At 44.0% G+C, this 7,717-nt stretch overlaps 1 pseudogene; it reads right to left on the bottom strand.

The window, feature by feature from the left end:
• Window positions 1–4,649: 4,649 nt before the first annotated feature.
• On the bottom strand, window positions 4,650–7,486 carry LOC123121069 (BTB/POZ domain-containing protein At2g46260-like; annotated as a pseudogene).
• Between the last annotated feature and the right edge of the window lie 231 nt (window positions 7,487–7,717).

The following is a 7,717-nucleotide window of genomic DNA, read 5'->3' as shown; positions in this document are numbered from 1 at the left end:
CCCTCTTAGGTCTATGCGTACACGTCATGATCAGTCAGCGGCGGAGCCAGAAAATCGAGTTAATGGATTCAGTCAGTAATTCATTGTGAAAATTTAGTATAACTTAGTTAAGTATAATGTCCAATTTCAGTCTACCATATAACAAGACTATAGGACCCAAAGACAACATACCAAATCGGAATACGTAGAACTCATATTTTATACATTGAACACAAAATACTACAACATTTGTAAAATAAAAAGTTGCAAGACATATCAGTCTGATGAAATTATAAATTTCTATTGTTTACATACTGTGAGTAGAGTAGCACCAAAATAACTTCATAGCTTCAAGTATGGCTTCTCCTACTCGAAAACACCGTCAAAAATGTCAAGTTAGGTTGACCAGTGAATAATACCATCAATCATAAGAAGCATGTACAATCACTCACATTTTAGAGTGTCCCCTTTCAACCCTTCCAGCAACTCCTAACTTTCCCTGTTGTGATCTGTAAAAAGGCAGCAACACAAATAGTAGATGGATCATCTTAATAATATTTCTTGGTATAGTGGGCTTCATAAGACTACTTGCATCAACAATATTTCATGCACTTTACCGACATCTAATTGGTGGCCTTGAAGTGCCTACATCACAATCTGAATATGGTGATCAGTTTGTCTTCAAGAAATATCGCTCCACATCCTAGATCAACCAAAATTCTAGAGAAGTTAATTAGAAAAATAGTGCAAAGGCTATTACCACGCTAGGATAAATAGAAGATGCAAAAAATACTAGATTGAACAAACTAGAGATTCCTACTAAATTTTAAACATGATATTCAACTCATTGTCATAGAGTTTTGTTTTCCCCTGTGATCTATCCAAGCATATAAGATAACAGTATGAAAATCATGAATCATATTTGTTTATCGAGGGAAAAGCTCGTCTTATTAGCTATTAGCTGTTAGGAGGCCTCCAAGTACATATTGCTAGCTCAAGCCAATGTCAAGTCCAAGGTGCTCACTATGTCATCAGCCTCGTCTTTGATGTTGTCCACGAGCTGTGTGGTCCTGCCAAACGCTCTTACACACTTCAGTTTGGATTGACGGAACCGAGTGATATCCTCCAATGCGGTAGTCCTCCAAAAACCCACGGTTAGGTTCATGCCATGGCATCATTACACGGGCGCCGCAATCCCCACCTGGAACCGCGACAAGTACGTATTGGCGATGAAGTAGCTAGGAGTGGCATTACGGGTAGTGACAGGTGTTGGTTCCACAACTGGGAGCATTACCACAGCTCGCGGCGCGATAAGAGTTGGCATCACAGTCGGAACATGGCCATGAATCATGTTGTGCATTTTCTTCGAAAATTTCAGAAAAAAGATATGGCAACTTGACCACATATGGTAGTAGGCTAGGTTGGGATGCGGTTAGTCCACAGTGAAGGAGGTAGACGAGGCAAGAAAGAACCCACTCGGACATGCAAAAAGAGAGAATGGTTTGACCTTGTTGATAAATGAAGAGTAACGCTCTCCAGTTGCCACGCTGGGCGCCTGCTGCCCTATCCTCCCCGCGCTCCATGCAACTGTCAAACATAAGCATTGTTCCTCCCACGTAAGGAGAAAATAGCATGAACAAAGCAACAGAAAAGCAAAGAAGCAACTCACCTGAAGCAGCAACATAAGAGCTCTGCAACGAGAAGAAGAAACTCGTAAGGGCCGAGCCACTACTACCGAGCTTGAGACGGTGGCAAGGCAAAGGACACACCGAACCTTGAATGGCAACGAAGAAACTCAAAGAGAGCTGCTAGTGGAGCGACACAAGCGACGGGAGGCATCCCGGGAAGACAACAAGGAATCCAAAAACTTCTTGTGGAGGCAAGCAAGGGATGGGCGCCACGAAAAAAGGGTGAAAGGAAAGCAAATGAAGGAGATGGGATAAAGAGTACGACAACACAGGGACAAACGAGCCAACATAATCACCAAACAGGATGGGCACGTAGACACAGGCGCACAAACGGGTCCCACGAAGAATACGACCACCTTACATTGTTGATTGGCCAGAGAAGGTCGGGACGAGCACAACCATACCATGGAATGTTCGGTCGGCCAGCCAGGTGCATCCATGCGCGTGGTCTTTCCAGTTTTGAGTCAATTATCGGGACGACACATGTCATTGGGCTTGAACCAAGCAGGGTCACCTATGCGTACCCGAGTGCCGCAAACGAAACAACCTGAACCATCTGGAAATGAGGTGAAAGATCTTGATAGGCTGGCCCCACACACGCACCTACACTTAGCACGCGGCAGAGGACCCGGTTGGCGCGCGCGACCAAGCCCACGCACGCCGCCCCTGCGCAACCAGTGGGTGCCAACGAAACAGACCGAAACAACTTGGCATGGGTTGAACAGTCCAGTTGTCTTGGCCCCAAAAGCGAGCCGTCATCGTGGCCGCGATGCACGCCCTGCCTGGCGCTATGAAACGAGCCCGTCATGGGGGCAAAGATGTCGACTGGTGGGTCAGCCATGCTTGTCACTTGTGGGCGAGTGGGCGCAACGAAAGCCACCAGTTGATGGTGAATCCATGCGCCCTGGCGGTCCACCTGTCGTGGACCATTGAGGCAAGTCGCTCAGGTGCGCGTCGTCCGGGATGACCTACAGCGTGGAGAGCCCTAGGGAAGCCCCCACGGCAAGCCACTATGAAACAGACGGCGCGGATGGAACTCTCGCCCCTGGAGGCTCCTAAGTGGCGGGTACTCCAACATTCTTTTTAGAGTAATTACTGCAGACAAAAGTATTGGGCTTTTAATGACTACAGTTCATCTGTCCCTTAGGAATTGCTCTCCGCTACCGTACTGATTATTTCTGTCAGTGGTGTTCAAAATAGTGTTCTACACATCCTCACTTCTTACTTCATCCTTGATTGATCTACGGAATCCTAGTACCAGCAGGGTCTTAGCCCAAACTCGATTCATGCATCACGATGACATGACATGTACTAAACTTTGTCAACTAGCATATGATACTTGACTCACACACTTGCCACACAACTCTAATAGGCCTTTGACATTCAGAATTTTAACTGGGCCGTTGTACAAGATTTAGTGGGCCGGCGCCCATAAAATCTAACGTAATACCTCGATGAGCCATTCATGTATTTGTGTGATAAATCAATAATTTGTAAAAAATTCTTGGGCTTGATTTATGAATAAATTACGGAGAATCATTTGATCACTTGGCCGAACTGAAGTGAAAACAAAAATCATGGGCGCCTGAAATATTTTAGAAACTATGAAAATTTAAAAGAGGTGTCTCTGGGTCATACAATATAGGCATAGTGTCGGTCTAAAGGACTTTACTGTTGCCGATATGTCGATTTTTATTTCATGAATTTTTGTCAGACTTCTAGATTTGGCTATGTGCATCTTAGTTATGCAGAGGCGGGGTGTTACTCATAATGCTTTGTATCCGCTTGATCCTATATTTTGAGATAATAAAGTTGTCCTTTATCGGAAAAAAACAATTATTCCTTTGACGGTGTTGGTGATGTAAAACGGGAAGCTAGTGTGTACATCGGTTGTTTCTTACTAAAATAGCACAAGTGATAAGTTGTGGCACGCGTTTCTTACTAAAAGTAATACGAGTGATAAGTTTCCGCATCGATATGACGCGTTGTAGCGCCATTTTGAAAGGGGGGGGGGGGGGGGGGGGGGGGGGGGATGTGTGGTTTCAGCCGCATCGTATATAAGTGCAACCATCCCAACCCATTTTTCCCAAGCAAGCCAGCTCTTCCAAGCTCTTCCCGTCAACTCCCTCTTCACGTAAATCCACCGGCCGATGGCTTGGAACCCAAACTGCGCTGGACCAAATGGAGAGCTGCCGCCACTGCCACCACTCAAATCCCGTTTTGCAACACGCAGTGTATATCGGACAGCGTCCTTGATGTCCACATACAGTGGCACATCATGCCTCGAAGGATGCTGCCTGTAGGGCCGCAGACACTGGCTGGGACGGCAAACCCTATCGCGCATCCTTTGGTGCCACTCCCAGCTGCGGCATGAAGACCTGTCGCAGCAGTCCCGGCTGCAGTGCTGCCAGCCCCTGTTGCGTCGCTGGCGGTGGTGGTAGCCCCGCCTCCGGCGCCAGGACTTGTGGCAGTTCGAGCTAGCTAGGGATAGACTTTCTGGGGCAGCGGGAGTCGTCCAGCAGCACCGCGCACTGAGGAGGAGGCCGACGGCTCAGGGAGCACCTTGGACCTCACCTTAGCTTGATGAGCGACCGATCTGTACGTGGAAGCCTCGCAAAACCTTGTCTTGCATCAATAAAAACGAAGATCCATGCTTTTATGCTGTTATCTTAGCTGTTTAGACTGATCAATCAAGGGATAGACAAAATTGTGCCCAGAAGATGAATATCATGTTTAAGATTTAGTAGCAATTTGGCTTGAGAGAGCACCTTGGACCTGACATTGGCTTCATCCCCCGATCTGTACATGGAAGCCTCGAGAAAGCTAGTTGTCTTTGCTCCATAAAAACTAGGATCCATGCTTTTCATACTGTTATTTAGCTGTTAGATGGATCGATCAGGGGAAATAAAACCATGTGCCGATAAGATGAGTTTCATCTTTAAGATTTGGTACCAATTTCTAGCTTGTTTACTCTGGTATTTCTTACTCTGATGTTGATGTGTTCGCATATATCTGAGAGGAATAAGAAAACATCAACGATGATTGATGTTCACAGCCATACAATTGCTTCTTTTAATATACATGCTTTGTCTCATCTATTACTTTCTTAAAATGGTTTGAGCTACAAATATGTACTTAGTGGCCTCGCGAAAGCTAGTCATCTTTAGGACTAGCTTTTCCCTTCATAAACAAATACTATTCCTGCATTTCATACTATTATCATATATGTTTGGATAGATCTCAGTGAAAACAAAACCACGACGTGACAATAAGTGGAATATCAAGGTTAAGATTTAGTAGCAATCTCTAGTTTGTTTAATCTGGTATTTCTTACTCTGATGTTGATGTGTTCGCATAGATCTCAGAGGGAAAAATAACATATGAGATAGTTTGTGGTGTTCACATTTTATTTTATTTTAAAGATTGTGGTGTTCACATATACAATAACTTCTTTTACTACATGGTTTGTGTCATTTATTACTTCGTTTAATATAGTTTGACAGTAAAATTCGGATTCAATTATGTTTAATCTCAGTTTCATTGGGTGGGTTCTATGTGAACAAGTGGGTTCTATGTGAACAACCACTGCCCTTGTTGGCCCTTTGTTTTGTTCCATCTCTATATAGAGACCAAGATGACCAACCCAGTGTACCGAGATGGAGAAGACATACTCCTCCAAACTGAATAGTTGACTAAATATTGCTCTCAGTATATGCAGAGAGCGGCACTGGTCACGCTTTACAGCCCAGACAACAGTACGGCAAGAATAATAAACAGCATTGGTTATACGAAGACGCATTACTGGATGTAAACGAGAACTCGAGATATTCTACTTTTCTTCAGAATTTGGTCACGGTGAATAGACCCACCTGAGCACGAAGTCATAAACAGCTACTAACTCCATCCTGGTTTATTGATCCTCTTCGTATTTAATGTCAAATTTTGATCATAGATTTAACTAACAAAATTTCAATGCATGTAACCAAAGATTACACCATTGAAAACTATGTTCAAATACGAACCAAATAATATAAATTTTGATGACATGCATTAATATTTTGTTAGTTAAATCTATGGTCAAAATTTGACACAAAATACGAAAAGGACCAATAAACCAGGTCGTCGTACTTCATAAGCAACCCCGAAGTCATTCCTTGATAAGATGGCCTCAATCCCACCAGGAGGGATCCTCATAAGTTCATCTTGGAACCTGGAGTGCAGCAAAACCATGTTATTTTGTGACAACAATGTCCACATGCTTCCTAATAATGGGAAAACGTAGATGTCTCTCAGTCCAATGGGAATATGGGATCACTCACTCTGTTGATTGGAATTCCGTGTACCTTTCAGCAAGGAATTTCTTGGCTGCCTCTGTCAGGTCTGCTGCCATTGGAATGGAACATGAGAGATCTAGGCACATAACTGCAGATTCTGGAGTCATAGGCAGGAGTGCAGGACCATGAGAAGCTGAATGCAAAGCTTCATGCAGGAAACGACCTCAAATTTGTCAGCAGCCATCAATAAATAAACAGGAGGAGTGGGCTCAATTGCTGCTGTCAACTTTCCACTATACATATGGCGTAACAGCTCCATGAAGGCTTTAACCTCTGTTGAAAATGAAGGCAAGGAGGCATAAGGATTGATGAAACAGTTCAATAAATCTCAAACATAACAATTAAATAAAGAAGTGGAAAAGAAAAGGGATAACTATATATTGTTTTACGCAAAGATGATCACTGAAGTGTATTGATCAATTGTGAAACCTGTAATGGATGAGAAAATATCCATTTGGTAGGCAAAGTCTGTATGGATCTCACACCATGGCCACCCCGAACAAATTACGAAAAGCAACAAAAAAGGAGCCACATGCGAAAAACAACAAACAAAAAAACAAGTGAACCTATGAAGGAAACGGCAAGGGAAAGCAAATGTCTACTTCTAGTCACATACTCCTTCCATCCTAAAAAAGATGTTAGTGCAAGATCAATGTTGAGGAAATCATTAACTGGTAGCTACTCAGTTGGGTGGCGAGTAGAAGATTAATAGGCTAATTGGACAATTAATCCATTAATCGGCTGATTAATCCATTAATCGGCTACTTGGTGAGCCTACAAGTAGGGATTAATCAGCCAGTTAACTGGTTAATCGGCCGTTTTCTTGAACATGACTAGATAGATCTGTATCCGTATCTACACAAAACTAAGGCAACCTTTTCAGGACGGAGGTAATACAAATTATGCCAAATCGTTCTAGCTTTTCTCACCAGCTACATAAAGTTCTGCTGCATTCAAGTATGTGCAGTGCAGTGGATTGAAGAACATATTTATCTTTTGATTGCTTTGTCAGGATAAATATGATATCCATTCATCAGATATGCATATGGATTTGTGGAAAACTAATTACCCACAAATATGAAGAACATAAACCTAAATTAATTACCTTAAATCTAGACGAATTTACTAGCTATGAACAAAGAGAACTCTCCGTGTCAAATTACTTGTTTTAGAAATTTCTAGATACGGATGTTAATAATTTGGATGAAGGTTGTACCAACTAACACCCCGGAGAAAAGGAACAAAAATAGAAGAGTAAAATAGTCAACGGTACGGACCGGCGCACCAACGGAGGCCTGGATGCTGGCTATTGCATGCACCTTTGTCATCCTCGCGGGAGCGCTTGTGGCTGGCGCCGGACCCGAGCGCGTCGTCATCGCGGCCGACGACCTCTACCCGTAGATCCCTGTCGGAGAAGACCTTCATGTTGAAGACGGCCTTGTGGCCGTCGTCCGTCTCCGGCTCTGCTCCGGCTCCCATCGACATCACTCGTCTCGCGTGCATGCTCGCTAGCTCGAACCCTGCAGGAGTGGCGTCGGCGGAGGAGAAAGAAAAGGGGACGGATGGAGCCAGCTGGGAGCGTGGGAGTGTTGTGGGGGATAGATACTCGTACTACTAGTAGCAGCTATGGGGTGCCATTAATAATCATGTGACGTGAATGACTTACTTTGCTCATTCACAGCGAGCCGGACGGAACTGCATGCCGTCTACGTGCAA

This window comes from Triticum aestivum, chromosome 5D (genome assembly GCF_018294505.1).
Source record: "Triticum aestivum cultivar Chinese Spring chromosome 5D, IWGSC CS RefSeq v2.1, whole genome shotgun sequence".
NCBI classification, from domain to species: domain Eukaryota; kingdom Viridiplantae; phylum Streptophyta; class Magnoliopsida; order Poales; family Poaceae; genus Triticum; species Triticum aestivum.
The sequence above is the reverse complement of the archived record's forward strand: the minus strand, read 5'-3'. Positions and strand labels throughout refer to the sequence as shown.